Below are 22,893 nucleotides of genomic sequence, written 5' to 3' on the forward strand. Positions count from 1 at the left end.
GTCTGCATATCCCATGACAACTGTTAACAACAAAGCTATGGCAGGCCGAAGTTTAGTTTCACTCCACCAGGGGCATACCCATTGGCTCCCATCACCACCAATGAGCCCTGAAGGGAATTGGAAGGCTGGGGTCCAGGAATGTCCGAATAAGTCTCTGGTGCAGGGGCAACATCATTTCTCACCCAAATTCCTAGATCGATCTCTTGTTCAGTTTCAGCTTAAAATGACCTCCTCCTCCTTCCAACTGCTTGAGTTCTTGGCAAATGTATGCACTAGTCTCTGGCCATTGAACTGCTCTAAGATCTTTCATTTGAAGTAGTACCTCATGACTTTGCAGAGTTTCTCAGAGTTTTCTTCTTCCTACCCTACAGCTAAGCCATAGCATCACAGCAAAGAAATTTGAAGATACCCTTGTGCTACTTCTCCCATTCCATGAGGCCCTTGTCAAGCTCTGAATGGATGAGGATTTCCTGTATAAAATCCCACAGGTGACTACTTCTTGAAGTACATTTCTTCTTCTTGCCCTCTAGATACTCTCAGACCACCTTGCTCAGCTTTTGGGGCTGTCCTCCTTTCGTCTTTCCATATTTCAGGTCTTCTTTCTTATAATTAGAGACATTATCACTGGAAAAAGAGAACTTATTGTCTATGAGATCTAAATTCATGTTACTCCCACCAGAATCTAAGTGTGGCCTTTGAGAGGTTTCAGTCCCTGAAAACGGACACAACTGAGCTGCCTGGGAGAAGGAGCCCCTGCCCCATAGTTTTCTAGGTAATAGGGACTGGTCAACTTTGAGTCATCCAAGAAATCCTGATTGAAGAGGCTGTCATAATCAAAGGTGATCAAGTCTCTCATGATATCCTGAGAGGTGAGTCCATGCCGATACAATTGCTGAAAATATTTCTAATCTCACAGGATGCAGCCATGAGATTCCCTCCCTGAGTAAAAATCAGGGCACAGAAGATGCAGGGTAGCTAGTAGCACTGGGTTATACAGGCAATCAGTTGACTAATGGTATTTAAAACTGTATTAGGGCTGGACCCATTCTCTAGAGACCTGAGTGGTATAACGGAAAGTGCGCCCCTGAGGCACTAGGGGAAATGTTTGTACTATTATTATTGCTCTTTGATCAAAGTAAATATTCCTTAGTAAAAAGCTAATTGGTGTTAAGTGGCTAAATGAAACTGAAGTGCTAGCACTCAGAATGGCTGAGACGGATAGTGGGAGGAGAGAGGGATACAACCAGTAGCAAGAATCAACCAGTGGGGACTGCAGCTGATAGCATTAGAGAAGGAATATCCCCATTCTCTCACTGTATCCTAAACCTTGAAGGGGAGATAAAATGGGCCTGGCTCTTGCAAAGTAAATCCAGATATGAATTGTGTCTCGCCACACAAACATGAGCCATCTTTAAAGAACAAAAACACTTAAAGAAAATAAATCAAGGAACAACATATTTTAAATCTGAAAAGAGTCTTTCAAATACTGGAGACAGTCTTTAAATTTTCCTTTCTACTATTCTATCAGTTTTAGACAGCCAAACATAGGAACAAGATGATCATGCTAAGCTCTTTGCTCTAACCTACTACAAATCCCTTTGTAAGTATCCAGTCATGCTCATTTTTGTGATTTTTTTAGCAATATTTCCTTCACATACAAAGCTTTTTCTGGTGCTCTTTTCCATGAGAGAAAAAGAGTGTTAACAGAAAACAGGAAAAAGAACTTATAAGAATAAAATAAATGGTCCCATGGCATAAGAGTTAGGCATCTATCTCCTGCATACTCTCTCTCTATATAAACTCTGATCATTGCTGAAGGGAAAATGAAAAGGCCAGAATCTTTTTAAGAAGGTTATATGTCTTTCATTATTGCTTTCAGTATGTTTTACATAATGTGGAAGAAATCACTAACTACTTGAAGTACTCAGTCCTTTGTTAGGAGGGCTCTCCAGGGTTAACTTTGTAACTCTTACTGTTTCTTCCGCAAAGAATATATTTTACACTCAATGGAGAGTTCAGTGGCAAATCTCTTTTTATAGAGGATCATAGTAATGTACAAAATTTAAACAATCTGAGTTTGAAGTAAGAATATTTTAGTTGGGTTTGCCATTTTCAGATATCCCTTTAAATATTATTGGAAAGTTTGTTAAAGTCAATGGGTTCAAGCAGACATGAATGAAAATTCCCTCTGATACACAGTAATAGTATGACCATTGGCGGGTCCCTTAACCTCAGCATTCCCCACGACATGCACCATTGACTGCAAAATTGTAACCTGTGGAGGAGCTGATGATCTACATTGGTAGAAAAAAAGAGGAAGTTTCCACAATAGGAATTCTAGACACCAGTGAAAGCATGGGAGGGAAGGAAAGAAGGAAAGGAGGAAGGAAGGAAGGAAGGAAGGAAGGAAGGAAGGAAGGAAGGAAGGAAGGAAGGAAGGAAGGAAGGAAGGAAGGAAGGGAGGAAAGAAGGAAGGAAGGAAGGAAGGAAGGAAGGAAGGAAGGAAGGAAGGGAGGAAAGAAGGAAGGAAGGAAGGAAGGAAGGAAGGAAGGAAGGAAGGAAGGAAGGAAGGAAGGAAGGAAGGAAGGAAAGAGAAAAGGAGAGAAGATGATGATGATGGAGGAGGAGGAGAAGAAGAAAAAGGAGAAGGAGAATAAGAAGTACAAGAAGAAGGAGGAGGAGGAGGGAGCTATTTGACATACTTCAAAAGAAATCTTAGTCTCTTTTCTATACTTGAAAATTCTAAAAAGAAAAAAAAGGCAAGTAAAAACTACCTGCCTCATTTGTTCTAAAGCCACATCTTTACTAAGCCATCATCTCAGAATAATATGAATTCTATAAGAGAATTGCTACTGCACCAAATTTTATTTGTACGTATGGTAATCTTTGTTAGGAGGGGATAATTTTGCAAGTATAACCAGATTGCTACAATGAAAGGCATTCAGGAGCATGTGACAATCTAAAGAGGAGTATGTATTCTAATATTACTCCCATTAGCATCTTCTCCTAAATAGTGCACTATATATCAGTAAGAATATAAAGAGCTCTCTAATTATAAGGGGTTTGATCAAATATTTCCATTTTTATGCCACCTAAAATTTTACTTGTAGAGAATAAATGGCTAATTATAAGCATAAACAAAGTTGGCTTGAATGTAAGGGGTTGAAAGAATGTGATGTATTTGTTCTATTGTTATGCTTTGTTGAATGAAGTGATGACATGAACTTATATTGAAAACACAAAAGATTGCACACAGTGCACCAAAACTGAGATGCCAACGTGATCTGAGCTAATGGTGCAGACACGGAATAGCAGTGAATGGCTCTCTGCTTTCCAAATGAGTAAGGCGACTTTCCAATTCACCAGAGAGGAGCATGGCCCAACATTACAGCAATCATGCATCCATCTGTGAATTTCAGTTGCTGTGAGAACATTGCTATGACTCTTTAGATGTAAGCCAGAGTTATAGAGAACTACATGCTGATTTGTCTGTATGATGTTGTATAAAGGAACATAGATGAGACTATTATTTTGAGTATGATACCAATGATAGGTATTCTAATGTAGCATATCAACCATGTATGCAAAGTCACAAAAATAATGAATGACTTTCCAAGAAGAGAATATGGTCATGGTTACCTGCTAGGTTCTTTCCATTTATGTGAGAAAAAAGAAACATTTCTGGATTGATGACTGAGGATTTTTTAACACAATTTCCACCTGTTATTTGTTATATTTATACACATACTAACTCATGGCAAAAGACCCTCGGCTGTGTTCTGAGGGCTATTTACTTTAGCATAAGCCATCACTCCAAAAGCTAGAAAAATCTTACCATTGACCACTAATCTGATCTAATACTAACTACTCACTGGCAAGATTTACAATTTACAATCTATCAAAGGAAAAGACAATCAACAAATACTACCACTTCTATAAAAATCAATTGTGGTAACCTAAAGTTCAAAAGGTGTTTATCTGATCATTCCACAATATAACTGATGAGAGTCATGTCTTCACTGAGTTCCCTCTGAAATATTTCTACATGGTCTACTGCCTCAATCCAAGAATTCTGCTGAATTACTCCCATTTTCCAGAGATCTCATTGTTAATAGTCTTGTATATTAACAACAAGAGGCATGGGGGTTCCTTCCCACGACAATACTATTTTTTTTAGAAGAGGGTGTTATCCTTGCTATAGGTAGGATGGTCCACTTGATCGGCACTTTGGGGTCTCTACTGGATAGTATTACAAATTCTTTTTGCTTTGTTTTAGCAGGAATTGACTTAAAGAACATCTAATACAGGGGGAAACTGAGGTCCAGAAAGTTAAAGTGACCTGTCAAAGAGGACACAGATAGTAAACAACAAAACCAAGATTTGAATCTAAGTTTTAATAAGTTTCTCATAGGTGACAACAGACTCATTCATATACACACATATATGAAGAGAAATAAAGTTCTAACACCTGGCTATTTTTTAAAATATTCATTTGCCTGTAGGTTGTTGGTAGATTCCTCAAGCATTTTATAATAAGAGGAAGGGGGAAGGGATCAGCCAAGAATTGATCAGGACAACACTGATCAATCAATTTTCTTCAGCCTATTTAATGAAATAATGGATGATAACAGGTAAGTCACAAAGGCAACAAAGTACAAAAAATCATTTTCATTTTTTTGTACTTTTATGAAATAAGAAATTGTCATTGAAAGAATTATCATTGGTCTTTCTGGAGTCCTTTTAAGATGTTTGTTGGAGTATCTGTGAGAGAATTTGACTTCTCTATGACCTTTCATGTCACTTTCTTAAGTGGAAATCTAAATAGTGTGCTTATGTAAAAACCCATCTCAATGTATGGGCAGGTACATTATAGATCTATCAGATACTGAATCCAATTCTCACCCTAAACATCATTCAGTTTTTTTAATGTAGAAAAATCCCTGTAGTTTCAGTAGGAATGGTTCAGGTTTACATCCACTTAGCAGGTTGCATCTTGCCAAAAAGGAAGTTTCACTGTGAGTTATAATACACTATTGGGTCAACTGCATGGCCAACTTCCCAGAAAGTTGGCAAGTTGGAAGAAACTCAAGGTTTCTCTGATAAAGGACCCCCTCTCTGAACCAAATCCTCTTCTAGTCATCAACCAAGCCTGTTCTTTCATGCACTTATGCTATGAATGCAATTTTGGACTTCTAGGTATCTTGATCTTAGTAAATCTTGTGGACACAAAATTATCCAATAGGAGCAGGTGTCTCTTCATCTTAGGTTAGTTCTATTGAAAATAGAAGGCATCATAATATAATGAAGCACAATAGAAACATTTATGAATTTCCTATTGCATGCAGAGTACTTAGACACTGAGAGAGATAGACAATTTAGATGAGTTCCTTTTCTCAAGAAATTTCTTTTCTATTAGAAGTATAATGTAACAGTACTAATACTGGTAGCCATACATTATATTACAAGATAAGTTCATGAGAGAGTTTCAAAGACAGTATGATATGAAATCTAAGGTTAAAAAAATGTGGAAAGAATGAATCAGAAAAGTCTGGGGGGGAGGTAGGCAGGGTATGGCAGAATATCATTTGAGCTTTAAATAATGAGTTGGATTTGAAAAATGGGAAGAAAAGTTATTACAATCATAGGATTCCATGGGAAGAAAAGAATGGAAGCATGAAATCACATTACATATATGGGAAACATAGATATTCCAATTCGAATGAATTTGATTGGACCATAGAATTTATAAAGAAAATCAATGTAAAAAAAAAAGTATTGGAAGACAGTATGGTATCAGATTGTGGGGGACTTTGAATGTCATGCAGAGAAAATGTAATTTTACTCAAAAAGTGGAAGGAAGACACAGGAAATTTTTAATAAAGGAATAAAATGGAAAGATTTGGGGGGGAGTGTGAAGGTAAGTGGGCGATGTAGAGAAATAAGTCCTATAAGCAGGTCTTGAGATTAGCAGAAAGGCCCCAAAGTGATAATTTAGGATTCATCTGGTAAAAGCTAGTAGTGTAAACCATAGATGTGAATGAAATTGCCAAGGCTGAGAGCAAAGAGGATTGACCTTTTCAGTTTCTCAGACAGGATTTGAATTTAAGTAATCACTGACTAAGTTCAATATGCTCTCCCCATTCCAACAGGATGCCTCTCTAAAATAAGATGTCTGCTATTTCTTTTGAAGGAACTATTATTTTTTAATCTCCCAGGTTCATCTTCTTGACATTGTCTTTGATTTTTTCAGTGTCCTTTACCCCACATAAACAATTAGTTGTCATATTTTAAGGTTTCTACTTCCACAGCATCTCTTGCTTGTAACTCCTTCCCTCTACTCACAAAGTCACTGTCTTAGTTCAGATCCTTGTCACGTGCCACCTGGACTATTTCAATAGTCCTAATTGGTCTCTCTGACTCAAGTGCCTCCCCTCTATTTAATCTATTTGCTGACTGTAGATGTGAGCATGCCACTCTATTACTCAGTAAACTCTAGAGGGACCCTTTTGCTTGGAGGATAAAAAATAAACTCCTCTATCTTCATAATTGGTCCCAACCTATATCTTTGTTTTATATCCATCCTCTTCCCACACTCTGGTTGTTGTCATTTGTTCTTGAGGAGGACCAAAATGACATCACCATGATAAAGTGAAGTTTCAATGTGTCCGACGGTGGCTGATCAGACCAATACGAGCTCAGAATTCTCTACCACAGATTGGATACAGATAAGTTCATGTAAACATTTGGGGTGGTTACTCCAAATTTGTGCATCCTAAGTTTCCTTTGTGTTGTTTCAATTCTGCTTTGCTCATAGAGCATAGCACCCTTTCTGATGTGGGCACGCCATGCTGAGCTGTCCTGTGCCAGTGCCTCCCATGTCCCACAATCAAATCCAAAGTTCTTAAGAGAGACCTTGAGAGTGTCCTTGTATTGCTTCTTCTGACCACCATGTGGTTGCCTGCCCCATGTGAGTTCTGCATAAAATAGTCTTTTGGGCAGGCATACATTTTGCATTCAAACAATGTGACCATCCCATCAGAGTTGCGCTCTCTGAAGCATAGTTTGAATGCTTGGCAGTTTAGTCAGAGCAAGGACCTCAGTATTTTGTACTTTATCCTGCTAGGTGATCTTCAGATCTCACACTCTACAATTTAGATGAATTCACCATAATTCTGTTCCTCACACACTACATACCATCACATTATATGTCATCTCTTCTGTCTTGGCCTTTGCACTGGTCATCCTACATGCCTGGAATTCTCCTCATCTCTTCCTTGAGAAATCCCTCACTTCTTTCAAGATGGAATTCAAACCCTACCTTCTACATGTAGCATTTCCTGATCCTTCCTGGTGATCTATGTCCCTAACTACCTTTTATTTATTCTGTATATAACTGGCATATATTTACCTATGTATATGTTGTCTTCTGAGATAAAAGTTAAGCTCCTTGAGGGTGGAAGTTTCAATTTTTTTTTAGTATCCCCAAAACCTGGTATAAAGCCTAGTATACAGCTAGTGCTTAATAAATGCTTATGGATTGATTACTAAGGGGGAATAAAATATATAAGAGTTTTATTTCCCAGGGACATATACAGATTTGGAGAAAGAAAACTTTGCTTATCTATATTTCCAATATAATTGTGACCTTGTCAATCTGTCTTTTGAGTTACTTTTTTTTTTTACTTTTCCCAGGACTTATGTTTTTCATGTTGCCCTTACTAAGAATTATGATTTTCCTTAAATCATATTTTATAATTTGCTGTTCTCAGGTTCCTTGGAATTGAATTATTGTTTTTACTTTCATAAATAGAAGGATCAGAGACCAATGTAGGAGAGTATACTCGATGGACCCTAGTTCAACCCAAGAATACTCCTCATAACTTCTATTCCACATTGATCCAGCACCAACAGACCACTGAATGGAAATAATGGCAAGGACATTCAGATGAATATTTCCATGACAGGTTAAAAAAATTACATTAAAGCAATGTGAAGAGTGTTGGCTTTTTTCAGTCAATTAATTTGCACTCATAAATATAAAATAATGAGAAATTCTTACAACACATAACTATTTTTTCACATCTACTACTGTTTGTCTCAAGAATGTTATAGAGGTAATTATATTTCAAAATAACCTTGAGATGAGAGGATCATAGATTTAGAGACAGAAGGGATCTTAGAGGTCATTGATTCTAACTCCTGCATTTTACAGGTGAGGAAACTGAGGCATACAGGGTCACACAGATAGCAAAAATGTGAAAGCAGAATTCAAACCCAAGTCTTAGTGACTCAAAATTTGTATTCTATCTACTGCACCACCAAACTGCCCACATTGCAACCCATATATGAGAAAAATGGACAAAATATCAGTGTTTTTAAATGTTTCCATTTGAAACCACTTCTGTAAAATAGTATCCCCAAAAATCACTGAAGTAAGTTTGTGATATGGTGATAGGAAAGATAAAGTTCCTCAATAAAAGAACTAGATTTAATCAAGGAACATTCTTTCAAAATATTTACTTTGATACAGCTTCGCAAATATTTAGTAGAAGGCATGTTTTAAATCCTGTTAGTTGACTCCTGTTTTTATTAGTTGATTAAGGAAATGTCTTCTGGCTAGCAAATAACTGCCAACTATTAATAGCTATATGAAATAGATAAACTTGCAAATTTTGAACTGGCCATAGGCAAAGCAAACAAAACTACTAAAGAAACAAAGTGTGCATTGCTCCAAAGCAAGAATAAAATCCATCAAATGCACAACAGTTCTTCAACATTTTCTTTTTCTATGCCCAATCCCTTCCTCCTTCTTAAGCCCAGGGACAGGAGGTTAAAGGTAGACAGAAACAAAATGTTCATCTAAAAAAATTAGTATTAACTTACTTATTCTTTCCTCAGGTTTGCTTCCAAAACCTGTAGGCACTCCTTAGCACTCTACTTATTTTTTGACACATTGTCTTGAAATATTTTGCTTTAAAAGTCCCTATTTTAAGAGCATTTTTTCTTAAAAATCAAAACTCACAAAATTTTAGTTAATTATTTAGTTCAAACATTTTCTAATTTGAAATTTTCTCTTTCTGAATTAATATTGAATAATATCAGGAATCTTCTGACTGTATATACCAAAGTCAACTTCTGTCCACCTATTATAACTCTGTTTGAAGGGGGGAAGGGAGGAACAGCATAGCATAGTAGATAAAGATAAGAATTAAAAATCTGGATTCATTTCCCACCTCTGATACATACTGTCTCTGTGACCTTAGATAAGTCACTAAATCCATTATTACCCTTAACAAATCTCTAAGACTTTAAATTGCTAAGAAGTTGCTAGCCAACATTGAAAGAAGGAATTCCCCACAGGGTGCTCCTTACACCAATGGAATCACAGATTCAGCCTCTACCCCACATCTTTAATATCAAATGACTGAACACAGCTGGAGATTAAACTAGGCTGCTTCTGGACTTCACAAGTATATATAGAAAAAGGACAGGATGAAGAATTGTTTCCTACCAGTTACTGGATTCTGTGTTAATCTAGGGAATATAACTCAGAGCACCTTTATGTTCCCTTTAGGCTATTTCTGGGATAATCAGTTTCCAAAAATATAAGCATCTCAGAGTTATTTTTGTTAAAATTCTGGAAAAATAGTAAGACTAAAATAGCTTTCAGAAAGGAATGAAAAAGAGGGAAAGTAGCTTGAATTACACCAAAGCAAAGAGGATTTTGTGTTCCAGTTAGAGAAAACAACAAATTTCTATTGGAGTAGAGAAGTTAACCAAGTGAAAATTAATAGTTGGCTTAATACTATTTTTCAATTACCAGTGAAGAAGAAATAATTAAATACTTAGAAACAGAAATTACAAAGGTTTTAAAGCAAATCTAGATTGCTTCCCTTTATTCAGGAGGACATCATCAGATAGGTACATGGCTTGGAATGCTGCTTGGCATGAATTAAACAAAGCTTGTACTGCTTCATCAGATTTAATGATAGTGTTGATGCAAACTCCTTGGGATTTTTTTACACATATGCATCAATCTCTTCAATTTTCCATTTCATGTGTAAAAAATGTCCACCCTGCAAAGGTTCCCAAAGTGGGCAATACCACTACCTTGGGGGCACTGGAATAATGGGGAATAATCATAGCTTTGGATGCAATGGGGGGGGGGGGACATTGAATAAAAATAAGTGCAAAGGGGAAGCATAAGGAAAAAAGAGAAGAAAATTTTGAAAAACCATTCATACATATTTCATCTATTGTATAACAGAGTTAAAGTCATAGTGATTACATTATTTTCTAAACACAAAATGCAAGTAATAACCTTTCAGTGGTCAAGTCTGCCTACAGGTCTTAACAAGTAAGTGTTGGCAAGTCAGATTGCTTTGCATTGTTGGGAAGTCCAGGACACATCGGCAGGAACGTGTGCATGCAATGACTTGTTTACAATATGATACTATTTGATTACATAATATAATATTACATCATCAAAAATTCAATGCAGGAAAAAACAACTTTACAATATATTATTAATTTTAAGATTGCTTTTTTTCAAAAAAAATATTTTTGAAATGATGCAAATTTCAAAAAAAAACATTAAAAGGTTAAAGAAAGTAGATTATCAGGGGGCTGCTGAGTAATTTTTTAAAGGGGGTAGGAGGCCAAATAAGTTTGGGAAACTCTGACCTAGAGGCAGATTTATATATAGTGATCAATGTGCTGAGATCATAAGAGGAGGTATAAGTTTAGAGAGGCAAATGAAGTAACACACTTTAAAAGACTAGACAACAATAAAAATAATTTCAGGCTAATGAAAGCAAATTAAATTCAAGGTAAAGAACTTGTTGTTCTGAACTCAAGTGCAATACAATATCATTAATAGTCAAGCAGAATCAAAGTCTGAAGTAATTTCAAGATTATAATCCCCAAATAAAATATCGGCAAAAAATGAAACTGCATTGTAAAAGGGTTTGTTACTGTCAGTTTCCACTGTACTTAAGTCAATAACAAGGGACTCCATAAATATATCTGTTTTACAAGCCTTGACATATACTATGTTTTTGATTTAAAAGGGCAAGTTAATCCATTTAAAGATGAGCTTAAAGAGAACTTATCTCTTTTAGAGAAGCAGCATATAATAATTTATAAACAACTGGTTTTAGAACCAGGCAGAGCTAGGCTAAAGTACTGCCTTTGACATTGTCAGTAAATAAATATTTGTTAAGAACCTACTATGTGTCAGACAATGTCCTAAATGCTGGGGGTCCAAATATGAAAAAAAAATAGTTCCTTCCTCCAAGGAGGTTACAGACTAATGGAGGAAGATAACACACTTTAAAAAAAAAAAAAGCTGAAAGAAACTGGAGGTCAGGGGAAAAGGTACCTACTTCAGGACATGGTGGAGTTCAAGGAGTGCAAGTTGGTAAGAAATAATGAGAAGGCTGTTCCATTGGAATCTATCTTTACTTAGAGGCTTTCTGAGTTCTTTGCTTTGCCCTTCATCCCTCCTACCAGAAGAACAAAGGGTACTAAGGGTACTTAAAGTGTAATACCAAAGGTGATACAGTGTCAAAGCATGATGAATTTCCTAGAGGCATGAAGGAGTACTGTCCAAGAAGTGCAAGCTGGTAGACTATGTGACCTGGTGCAAATCACTTAACCTCTCACTGACCTAAACAACTCTCTAAGAAGATTAAGTGCCAGTTTTCATGAGCAGAAGGAGTTCCATCATCTTAAAGATGCCGATACTAATGAAACCACAAACACTCTCTACCGTTTTTGCCAACTTTGACATGTAAGCAAAGATTTTTTTCTTCATTTTTACTCTAGAGTATTGATTTCTATCCTTGTTGGAACTATTTCTGATTAAGTTACTTTTAGAAGATTTTTTAAAGCAAAGTAATTTTCTGACTTTATCTATAGTTTTCAGAAAAAAAGAATTGCAATTAATGTCAGCATTTAATTAAAAATTATTCAAATTAAAGAGAATAAAAAAGTATTATGTTACATAAAGCCTACTAATGGGGTATAAATATTTGACTGGCCTAAAATTTTCACTACCCTTTTCTACTTAACAAAATTATTCCTCCCCCAGAGTCCTAATCAAATGCCTCATCTTTTCCGGAAAATGACCCTAGATTCTCAAAAGCTATGCAAGTAGAGTTAAAACTCTGAAAGGCTCTGCTACATTGCAAAGGCTTCAAGGATATTACTGAAAACAGACAGTTGGTGGCTGTTTTCCTAAGACCAGCCTAGATAAGTACAGAGAAGCTCATTAACACTAGTGGTTTGGTCCCTCAGTGATAAACTAATGGTGATAAACTCAGCCTTGCCTTAAAATAAAGAGGAAAAAATAATGACCCTCAATCCTATATAACCCTCTTCCACTTCTTCAGTGATAGTGGAAGAGGGATGGAAATGGGGAGGAGGGCAGAAGAGGTTAAAATATGCAGCAAGACCGAGTATTAACATTAATAACTGTATATAGTCTAAATGTGAGATCCTTGACCCAGTGACCAGTGAATAAACATACTTGTGGAGGAAGTGAATCATATCCATCCTGACATTCTCACTGTGGATGACAGCAGAATACAAATGGAATTTGCTATTAAATGGAAGGGTGGTTCTTAGGTTCTCCCTGAGAAGGCAAATGAAGGAGTTCAAAGAGTTAGTTTTATCATAAATTCAAAGTCGACGAGCAACATCATTTCATGCTGCAGTTGGTCGTCGCATATCGCAATGCTTATGTTGAGGAAATTAAAAAAAAAAAAACCTTGAAGATATTTGCAGCCTGTCATTCTCAAAAGAGGAGAAGATGCTGAGTGACAGCTGTAAAGGGAGAGTGTGGAAGTGGCAGGGGAAAGTAGAGAACAGTCTGACTTTCCTAACAGGACCACTGAGTCAGGATGGTATGAGAGGAGGTGAAACCATGCCTGAAAAGTATAACCAAGGATTCAGCATCACCTTAGGGAAACCAGGTTTTACTGAGTGACAGAAAATGGAAAGAATAAGAAAAAAAAAGAGGTCTAAAGAGGAAAAAAATGTCATAAAGTCATAAAGCATGGATTCCAGAGGGCAAACAGGGAAGGGTGATCAGATGTGAAATGGACCCTGGGTGAAAGAGTAGGGTTGAGGTAGTTAAGAATGGAATGGACAGCAGGGTTTGATGAAACAACTGAGCCCTGTGAGGGCAGTCGGGAAGGTCTTTGGGTGGTTGGGGGCTTCTGTATCATTGTAATAGAAAGTGGGAAAGTGTAGGAATTTGCTTGTTGCTAGGGAATGAGCCTGGGTAGAGTATCAGCAGATAGGATGAGTCACAATGATAAAGTCTGATGATTAGATTAGAAGAAGGTTTGCCTTCTTTTAGAGTTACCTTCCCTGGTTCTCAAGATGACTCAAGGTAGTGTCCTAGGGTGTTTAGCAGCAGAGCTAAGAGGTATTGCAGTACCCCAGGAGCCCCCAGAACTCAGGACAAGTGAGAGCAGGGTCTGGCAATGCTGTATCCTAACAAAAAAATTTAGCAATGTTAGTTTTGCGAAGTACTTTATATACGTTATCTCATTCTAAGTAACACAAGATAGATACTATAGGTATTATATTATCATCTGCATTTTACATATGATGAAACTGAGGCTTAGACAAGCTGACTCACTAATGGTGACACAGTTAATAAGCATCAGAGGGGGGACTTGAATCCAACCTCTCCTGACTCTTAATTCCGAACTCTACCACTGCCCTTCAGTGCTTCTGCAATTCTAATTGACATAATTAGATTAAAATGTTGGATTTTCCTAACTGCTGAAAGACATGTTTCTAGTTGAAAAATCCAAATAGCACTTAATGTTTTTATTTTTCTTAATTTTTACTTACCTTTTTAGCCAGCTACATAGAATCATCATCATCTATATCATTATTACTAATAGCTAGCACATGTATAGTACTTTAAGGGTTATAATGCACTTTATAAATATTCTCTCAATTGATTTTTACAATGACCCTGGCAGGTAGGTAATATTATCCTCAGTATGTTACACATTAGAGGACTGAGGCAGATGGAACTTTAATGACTTACCAAAGGTCATACAGCTAGTAAGTATCTGGAAGTGGGTTTGAACTCAGATCTTCCTGACTCCTGGTCCAACAGTCCATCTACACTGTCACTTAGTGAATAGTGAAAAAGACACTGCCCTGGAAGCCATGAGGAATGAGTTTTTGACCCTGTTGTAACATGTACTAACCACACGATCTTATGCAAGTTACTACAGTTCTCTAGATCTAAGTTTCTTCATGAGCAAAATGAGGGGTTTGCATTACTATCATCTTTGAGATAACTTCCAACTTGAACAGTCTATGATTTTAGCATTGCTTAAAGATAATGTTTGATATTGAGGTGTAGTCAGATAGCTATTAAATGTGGATAACGATCTTCAGTAACTCCCTACCATGCAAATTTCTACCTTATGTGCCTGCAGTCGAGCCTCCTATGGCATTTCCTCTTCACACCTTTTCTGCTGAGGATCTGGCTACTCATTTCACTTAAAAAAATGAGACCATACTCCAAGAGCTCTCTCTTCTTCTTTTCTTCTCACTTCACATCACTCAGATATTTTCCTTACCACTTTCCTTTTTACTACAGCTTCAAATGAACTTTTTTTATGGAGGCAATTGGGATTAAGTGACCAGTCCAGGGCGACATAACTAGTAAGTGTGTAAGGTCAGATTTGAACTCAGATCCTCCTGATTCCAGGGCTGGTGCTCTATCTACCACATTACCTAGCTGGTGCTCTGCCCAAAGGAATATAAATTTTGATCACTGAAACCTCACAAATTATCTTGGGGTTTACATGCTAGATTTCTGTTTTAAGAACTATGCCTTAAACCTAGATCACTCTGGATCTCATTGATTGGTGGATAATAGGTTCCAGTCCAAGCTTCATTTGATCAGTGTTTGGACTTTCAGAGTAAGCATAAATAGCAATTGTTTCTGTTTTGACCAGAAATCCTGAGCATCTTCCTCTCCCAGATTGACTTTTTTGGACTAGGTAGAAGAGATCAGTCTTTACCTCATTTCTTACCTAGCATAATGTTTCAGTCAAGGAGATGGACATTCAATGAAACAAGAGATTTCTAGACCTTCCCAATGGAAAGACCAGAGCTCAATAGAAAATTTGATCTTCAAATACAAGTCTCAAGAGAGGCATGAAAAGGTAAACAATGAAAAAAGCTTGTTATTTAATGTGATAAAAATTGTTTACCTACCTATAAGGGAAGACGATCTTGAGAACTGTATATTTATTATGATATTTTAAAGGGATATATATAGAGGGAGTAGTTATAAATTAAATGATGTGATAGTAAAAATGTGATTTAAGGGAGCAAAGGGATTGTAATGGGAGATGTGAAAAGGAGGAGGCATAAACAGGTAAATTACATCACAGGAAGAGGCACAAAAACATATTACAGTAGAAGGAAAGAGGGGATAGAGATGAGCATTGTTGGAGATTTACTCTCATCTGATTTGGTTCAAGAAGAGAACAACAAACTCAGTTATGTATAGAAATACAGCTAGCTCAATAGGCAGTAGGAGGGGAAAGGGGAAAGAAAAGGGAGGGGAGGCTAAAGGGAGGAGAATGGGAAAAAGGGGAGTAAAAGGGAAAGAGTTGAAAGAAGGAAGGGAAGACTGAGGGAGGTGATGGTCAAAAATTAAAATTATTGTGGAGGGGAAGGGAAAAGGGAGAGCTAAAAGTATAAATGGGGGAAAGAGGATGGAGAGAAAGACACAGATAGTAACGATAATTAGGAATATGAATGGGATGAACTGTCCCATAAAACAGAGGTAGATAGCAGAATGGATTAAAAACGATGATCCAATAATACATTGTTTACAAGAAACACATTTGAAACAGGGAGATACACACAGGATAAAGGTAAAAGGTTGGAACAAAATATATTATGCTTCAGCTGATGTAAAAAAAAGCAAGGGTAGCAATCCTAATCTCAAACAAAGGAAAAGCAAAAATAGATCTAATCAAAAGAGATAAAGAAGGAAATTATATCCTGCTAAAAGGCACCATAGACAACTAAGCACTATCATTATGAAACACATGCACCAAGTGGTATAGCATTCAAATTCTTAGAGTAGATGTTAAGGGAGTCACAGGAAGAAATAGAGAGCAAAACTATACAAGGAGGAACCTCAACCTCCCCCCTCTCTGAACTTGATAAATCTAACCTCAAAATAAACCAGAGAGAAGTTAAGGAGGTGAATAAAACTCTGGATAAAGTAAATATAATAGATCTCTGGAGAAAACTGAATGGGGATAGAAAGGAATATACCTTTTTTCTCAGTGGTACATGGCACATACACAAAAACTGACCATGTACTAGGGCATAAAAATCTCACAATCCAGTGTAGAAAGGCAGAGATAGTTAATGCACCCATCTCAGATCATAATGCAATAAAAATTATGTGCAACAAAAAGCCATGGAAGGATAGACCAAAAATTGATGAGAAACTAAATAATCTAATCCTAAAGAATGAGTGGGTTAAACAACAAATCATAGAAACAATCAATAACTTCATTCAAGAGAACGACAATGAGGCGACCTACCAAAACTTATGGGATACTGCAAAAGTAGTTCTCAGGGGAAGTTTTATATCATTGAACACCTACATGAATAAAATAGAGAAAGAGGAGATCAACAAACTGGGCATACAGCTAAAAAAGCTAGAAAAAAAGAAATTGAAAATTCCCAAGTAAATACCAAATTAGAAATACTGAAAATCAAAAGAAAGATTAATAAAATTGAAATTAAGAAAGTATTGAACTAAGTAAAACTGAGTTGTTTTATGAAAAAAACCAATAAAATTGATAAACCTTTGGTCAATTTGATTAAAAAAAGAAAGAAGAAAATCAAATTACCAATATCAAAAATTAAAAGAATAAAATTCAAATAGATACATGATCTAGGTATAAAGATTGATACTATAAATAACTTAGGGGAGCAAGGAATAGTGTATCTGTCAGATTTATGGAGAATGGAGAAATTTTTTGATCAAACAAGAGATAGAGAACATTATGAAGTGCAAAATGGATAATTTTGATTACATTAAATTGAAAAGTTTTTGTACAAACAAACCCAATGCAACCAAGATTAGGAGGGAAACAGAAAACTGGGAAAGAATTTTTGCAACTAGTGTCTGTGATAAAGTCTTCATTTCCAAATTATATAGAGAACTGAGTCAAATGTACAAGAATACAAGTCATTCCCCAATTAATAAATGGTCAAAGGATATGAACAGGCAGTTTTCAGAGGAAGAAATTAAAGTTATCTATAGTTATATGAAAAATGCTCTAAATCACTATTGATTAGAGAGATGCAAATCAAAACTACTCTAAGGTAGCACACACCTATCAGATTGGCTAACATGACAAAACAGGAAGATGGTAAACGCTGGAGAAGATGCAGGAGAATTGAAACACTAATTCATTGTTGGTGGGTGGAGCTATGAGCTGATCCAACCATTCTGGAGAGAAATTTAGAAGTATGCCCAAAGGGCTACAAAAATGTGCATACCCTTTGACCCAGCAATATTGTTTCTAGGACTGTATCTCAAAGAGATCACAAAAATGGGAAAGAGTCCTACATGTACAAAAATATTTATAGCAGTTCTCTTTGTGGTGGCCAAGAACTGGAAATCAAGGAAATGTCCATCAATTGGGGAATGGCTGAATAAGTTGTGGTATATGAATGTAAGAAATGATGAACAGGAAGACTTCAGAGAGGCCTGGAAAGACTTATATGAACTGATGATGAGTGAAAAGAGCAGAACCAGGAGAACTTTGTACACAGTAACAACCACAGAGAGTGAGAAATTTTTCTGATAGATTTAGCCCTTCACAGCAAAGCAAGGATCCAAAAAATTCCCAATGAACTCTTGAGGCAAAATGTCTTCCACATCCAGAGAAAGAACTATGGAATTGGATCCCAGAATGAAGCAGACTGTTTTCTCTTATGTTATGTTTTGTTTTGGTTTGTTTTTTTTCATGGTTTCTCCTATTCATTTTAATTCTTCTGTGCAACATGACTAAGGTGAAAATCTATTTAATAAGAATGTATGTGTAGAACCTGTATAAGATTGCATACCATCTTAGGGAGAGAGCACGGAGAGAGGGAGGTGAGAGGGACAGAAAATTTAAGATATATGGAAATGATTGTACAAAACTGAAAACAAATAAATTAATTTAAAAAAAAAACTTCCCTCTTCTCAACTTTCCTATTACTATCAAGAACACCAACACCCTCCCAATCACCGAGGCTTATACACCCTAGTCTTTGACTCCCCATCCTCACAGACCTCACTTTAAAAATCTATTGCCAAATCTTGTTTATGCATTCACAACATGTCATACATGCACAAAGCCATCTCTCTAATTCAAGCCTTCTCACTTCTCTCCTGGTCTACTAAAATAATCTTTTTTAAAATTTAATTTTTTTTTTTTTAGTTTTGAATCTTCTCTGTTCCCTTTCCCCACTGAAAAGGCAAAAAAAAAAAATCAAACCCATAACAAATATGTATAGTGATGCAAAACAAATCCCTGCATTAGGCATGTCCAAAAAAAGCTCTGTGCCTATCATTTCTCTCTTTGGAAGAGGATAACATGTTTCATCATGAGTTTTTGGAATTGTGGTTTGTCATTGTTGATCACTTACTAAGTCTTTCAAAGTTTATTATCTTTATGGTATTGATGTTATCGTATAATTTTTTCTCCTGGTTCTGCTCATCTCACTTAGCATCTATTTATACAAGTCTTCCCAGGTTTTTCTAAAACTGTCCTCTTCATTTCTTATAGTATAACAGTAGTCTATCAAATTCATATACCATAAATTGTTCAGCTATTCCCCAACTGATGAATATTCCCTCAGTTTCCAATTCTTTGTTGCCACAATAAAAGAGGCAAAGAAGAGATGCTACCAAGTTCATTTTGTGATATAAATATGGTCTTGATATCTAAAACAGGGAGAGTCAAAACAGAGAAAGACCAATTTCTTTCATGAATATTGATATAAAACATTTACTTTCAAGGGCTTGGACAGCCTGGGATCCTGAACAGTGTATATCTACTAAGGAGGTTATCTGCCGAATTCTTTTTCACTTGTTTTCTCAATGATGGTTGATCAATAATTAACAAGTTCCTGCTACAGTCCTAGTATTAAAAGCTATCTTTCAAGACATTGTCGAGAAAATGGTCTTATGCAGAATCCAATTTAAATTGACTTCTTGATTCTTCCTCTCTTTCTCTCCTCTTTCCACTGTTCAGACATCTGATACCTTCTACCTTTCTGATTATTTACTGCTTCAGAGTTTTCTGTACTATCTTTTCATATTACTTTCCTCCATACTATATAAACAAACCAAATATGAACTATTATCTACTCTATTTGAACTTTTTCTCTCAAATACCCTTTGGTGTCACTATTCCCTGTAACTAGAATGCTTTTACTACCTTCCTTTACCTATTAATTTTTAATCACTGTTTAAAGTCAACTATACTGTTACTTCCTCCATTTAGTTTTCCTTGATTTACCACACACACCCATCTTCTCTTCCATCCTGAAACTGAAAACAATCTTCCCCATTGCACTGAAATCAGCACTTTGTCTTGATACTCTCTAATACTTCATCATGTGATGTTTTACACATTAGGTATCTTTGCTATTTGGTCCTGCTACTGGGTTGTAAGGTGCAAGGAGGCCTGATTTGAGTGAATCTTTGTATCTCTTCTAGTCACTAGCAATGAACTCTGCATATGGGAAGCAATTTTTAAAAAATGTACCTTAAAGGGACATTTGTCAAACTAATAAATTATTATAGAAAATAACTGTGGGTTTTGTAGCATCTGTGCTCTGAGGAAACAATTTACTTCAACCATTCTTTCTGAATAATCACTTTTAATATTTTAAACATTGTGCTTCAGAGAATCATCACTAGGAAATGTGCAGTCCCTAAAGCAAGGTTTATGGCAGCACCAGAAGCCAAGTAGGCAGAAAGGAATTAATTTCATCAGATGCATAAAGGCATTTAGCCTTGAAATGATATCAATGTATATGATCATTTAAAAGAATTACAGGGCAGTTTATCAGTAAGTATGAAGTGTTCTTGTCAATAGATATCTCTGAAGGAACACAGAGCAAAGGAGGGATCAGAATGTGCTGAGACGATGGAGGCTTCTATTACAGATGAGTAGCTCTCTGCTTTTTTTTGAGAGTGTTAGGTACAACTGCAGCTTTATAGTAACCCGTTCTTACTTTGTGGAATAACCATCAGGAGGAAAAAATTAACAATGAACTGAAATCAGGAAAATAAGACAAATTCTACCAGTGAGCAATATTTTTTCTATTGGTGATAGGACTTGATATTTCTAGAGTGATGACTAATAGGAAAGGGGAGTCAGGGTAATATAAACTGTTTAGAAGAGGGGACACAAAATGGGTAGCTCAAAAACTTTAATTTCACTAAGGATATAGAGACTTAAGAAGGATTAGATAAGCATTAAAGAAATGAACCAAAGAATAAAAGTCTAGAATAGAAAGAACGGCAGGACAAATAAGGAAAAGAATTACAGAAAAAGTATAAAACAAGTTGCAGGAAAGTAGAAAGGGGAGGTTGTTTCTAAACTATTTAACATAGAGGGGGAGAAAAGAAGTGGAAAGTTTTTAAAAAGAGAGAGAGAAAAGTAACAAATAATTTAAGGAAAACTAGGGAAAGTGGTAACAAATAAGAGGTGGAGGTGTGCGGGTGAAAGAAAAAAAACTAGTGGGAATATGGTTGCCTTGAAGTAGGTTAAGCTGAAAGAAATGAGGAGAAAAAAACTGTTCATAGAGGAAGAGAGAAAAATCCTAATTTGGAAGAAAAATCATATTACAGACAAAAGGAGGAAACTGTAAAACTAATTAATCTTCATAATGTTAAATGTGAATAGGTCAAATAATCCAATAAAGTGAAAAGGAGTAACCAATTGGAGAGATATATGTGTATATATACATGTGTAAATATGCATATATGTGCATGCACACATGTATGTATGCATATTTGTATGTATATATACATTGTGTATGTATATATATCCCACAATCTGTTGCATACAAGAACTCCAACTAACAAAGATACATCTAGAATAAAAATTAAGAAATGTATAAAAAAATGTACTATCCATCAGGTAAATCCAAAAATACAGGAGGTACACTCATGCCTTCATACGTAGCAAAAGCAAACATTGACAACATAAAAAGAGTTAGACAAAGAAAGTAGATCATGCTAAAAGAAACCATAGAAAACAAACCAATACCAATATTAAACTTATATGCCCCAAATATTTTACCATCTAAATTTATAAAAGAAAAATTAACGGAACTATAAGATGGCATAGACAGTAATATAATGATAGCAAGAGATTTCAACAACCATCTCTCAGTTTTAGATAAATATATCAGAAATATAAACAAAGTGGACAATATAGACCTAAAGAAACTTCTGGAGAAGATAGAACAAAAGACTGGTGGAATTTCAAAATAGGACTGCTAAAAGATGTACCTATTTCTCAGTACCTCATGGAACTAGAAAAAAAACCACACACATTAGTGTACAAAGATATTGCAACCACAAGGAAAAAGGCAAAAGTGGTAAACACATTCCTTTATAGACTATTACATGCTAAAAAAAATAGCAATCAGTTCAGGGAGCACTAAAAACATAGACATAAATAGAGTCTTAACAATGAAATACTAAATAATGAATGGATCAAAAAACAAAACATAGAAACAATAATTGTGTGAAAGAAAATTATTGTGATGAAACAGAAAATTTTTGAGCTACAACTAAAGCATTCCTTGGGGGAAAATTATACATATATGTATGTACACATATGTATGCATATATAAACAAAACAGAAAAAGAGAGGATTGATCTGAAAATGCATTTTTAATAGAAAGTCAACAATAAACAAACCTAAAATAAGCAAAGAAGAGATGTTAAAAATTAGAAGAGAAATAGATAAATTAGAAACCAAAAATCTATGGAAACATTAAATAAAACTACAGCTGGTTCTTTAAAAAATAAAGTTAATAAAAAAAAAAGTTAGCAGACAAGGTAAAATCATAACAAAATTAGAAGAAATAGAATTATTAGAACCTATTAATCTAACAAAACTGAGATCACACATACAAAAAAAAGGGATACCTTGCAAAATTTGGAATACCTAAATTAATAGATAACCAAATATAGACCTTAAATAATTCAATCTTAGAAAAAGCAATAGAACCAACCATACAGGAACTTCTGGCAGGGGCTGGGGAGAAAAAGGGGCTGGAGAGCAGTGGAGGGTGGAGAATTCCTCATCCTAATGGATTCACAGAAAAGTACAATAAAACTTTTAAAGAATAATTAAAACCAATACCAAAACCAATAATTAAAACAAAAACCAAAACCAAAGAATAATTAAAAGCAGAAATCATTCTCCAAAATTGAGAAAGAAAGCACCCTACCAGGTTTCTCTTATAAAACAAATGGAGTTCTAATGTCTAAACCCTGTATGTGTTCGTCCTTCATTGCCAAAGAAGACCATGCCATCAGAGAAATGATGACTTGACAAGAGAAGAGTTCATGAGAGACAAGTTCCTATTTGGATGGCAGACAGTAGATTCCCTGCTGGAGTCACCTCCTAGAAGTCCACTGATTCCTAGTGATTACAATCGTAGAGGGGCAGCTAGGTAATGCCATAGCGTACAGAGCGCTGGGTTTGGAGTGAGGAAGGTTCATCTTTCTGAGTTCAAATCTGTCCTGAGACACTTACTAGCTGTGTGACCCTGAACCAGTCACTTAACCCTGTTTGCCCC

The 22,893-nt window shown here is 35.8% G+C and overlaps 1 pseudogene; it reads right to left on the minus strand.

The window, feature by feature from the left end:
• Positions 1–213: 213 nt before the first annotated feature.
• The window catches only part of LOC140522885 (ETS-related transcription factor Elf-3-like), a 43,807-nt pseudogene continuing 21,127 nt past the window's right edge, over positions 214–22,893 (minus strand).

Source organism: Notamacropus eugenii, chromosome 2 (assembly GCF_028372415.1).
Source record: "Notamacropus eugenii isolate mMacEug1 chromosome 2, mMacEug1.pri_v2, whole genome shotgun sequence".
NCBI lineage: Eukaryota > Metazoa > Chordata > Mammalia > Diprotodontia > Macropodidae > Notamacropus > Notamacropus eugenii.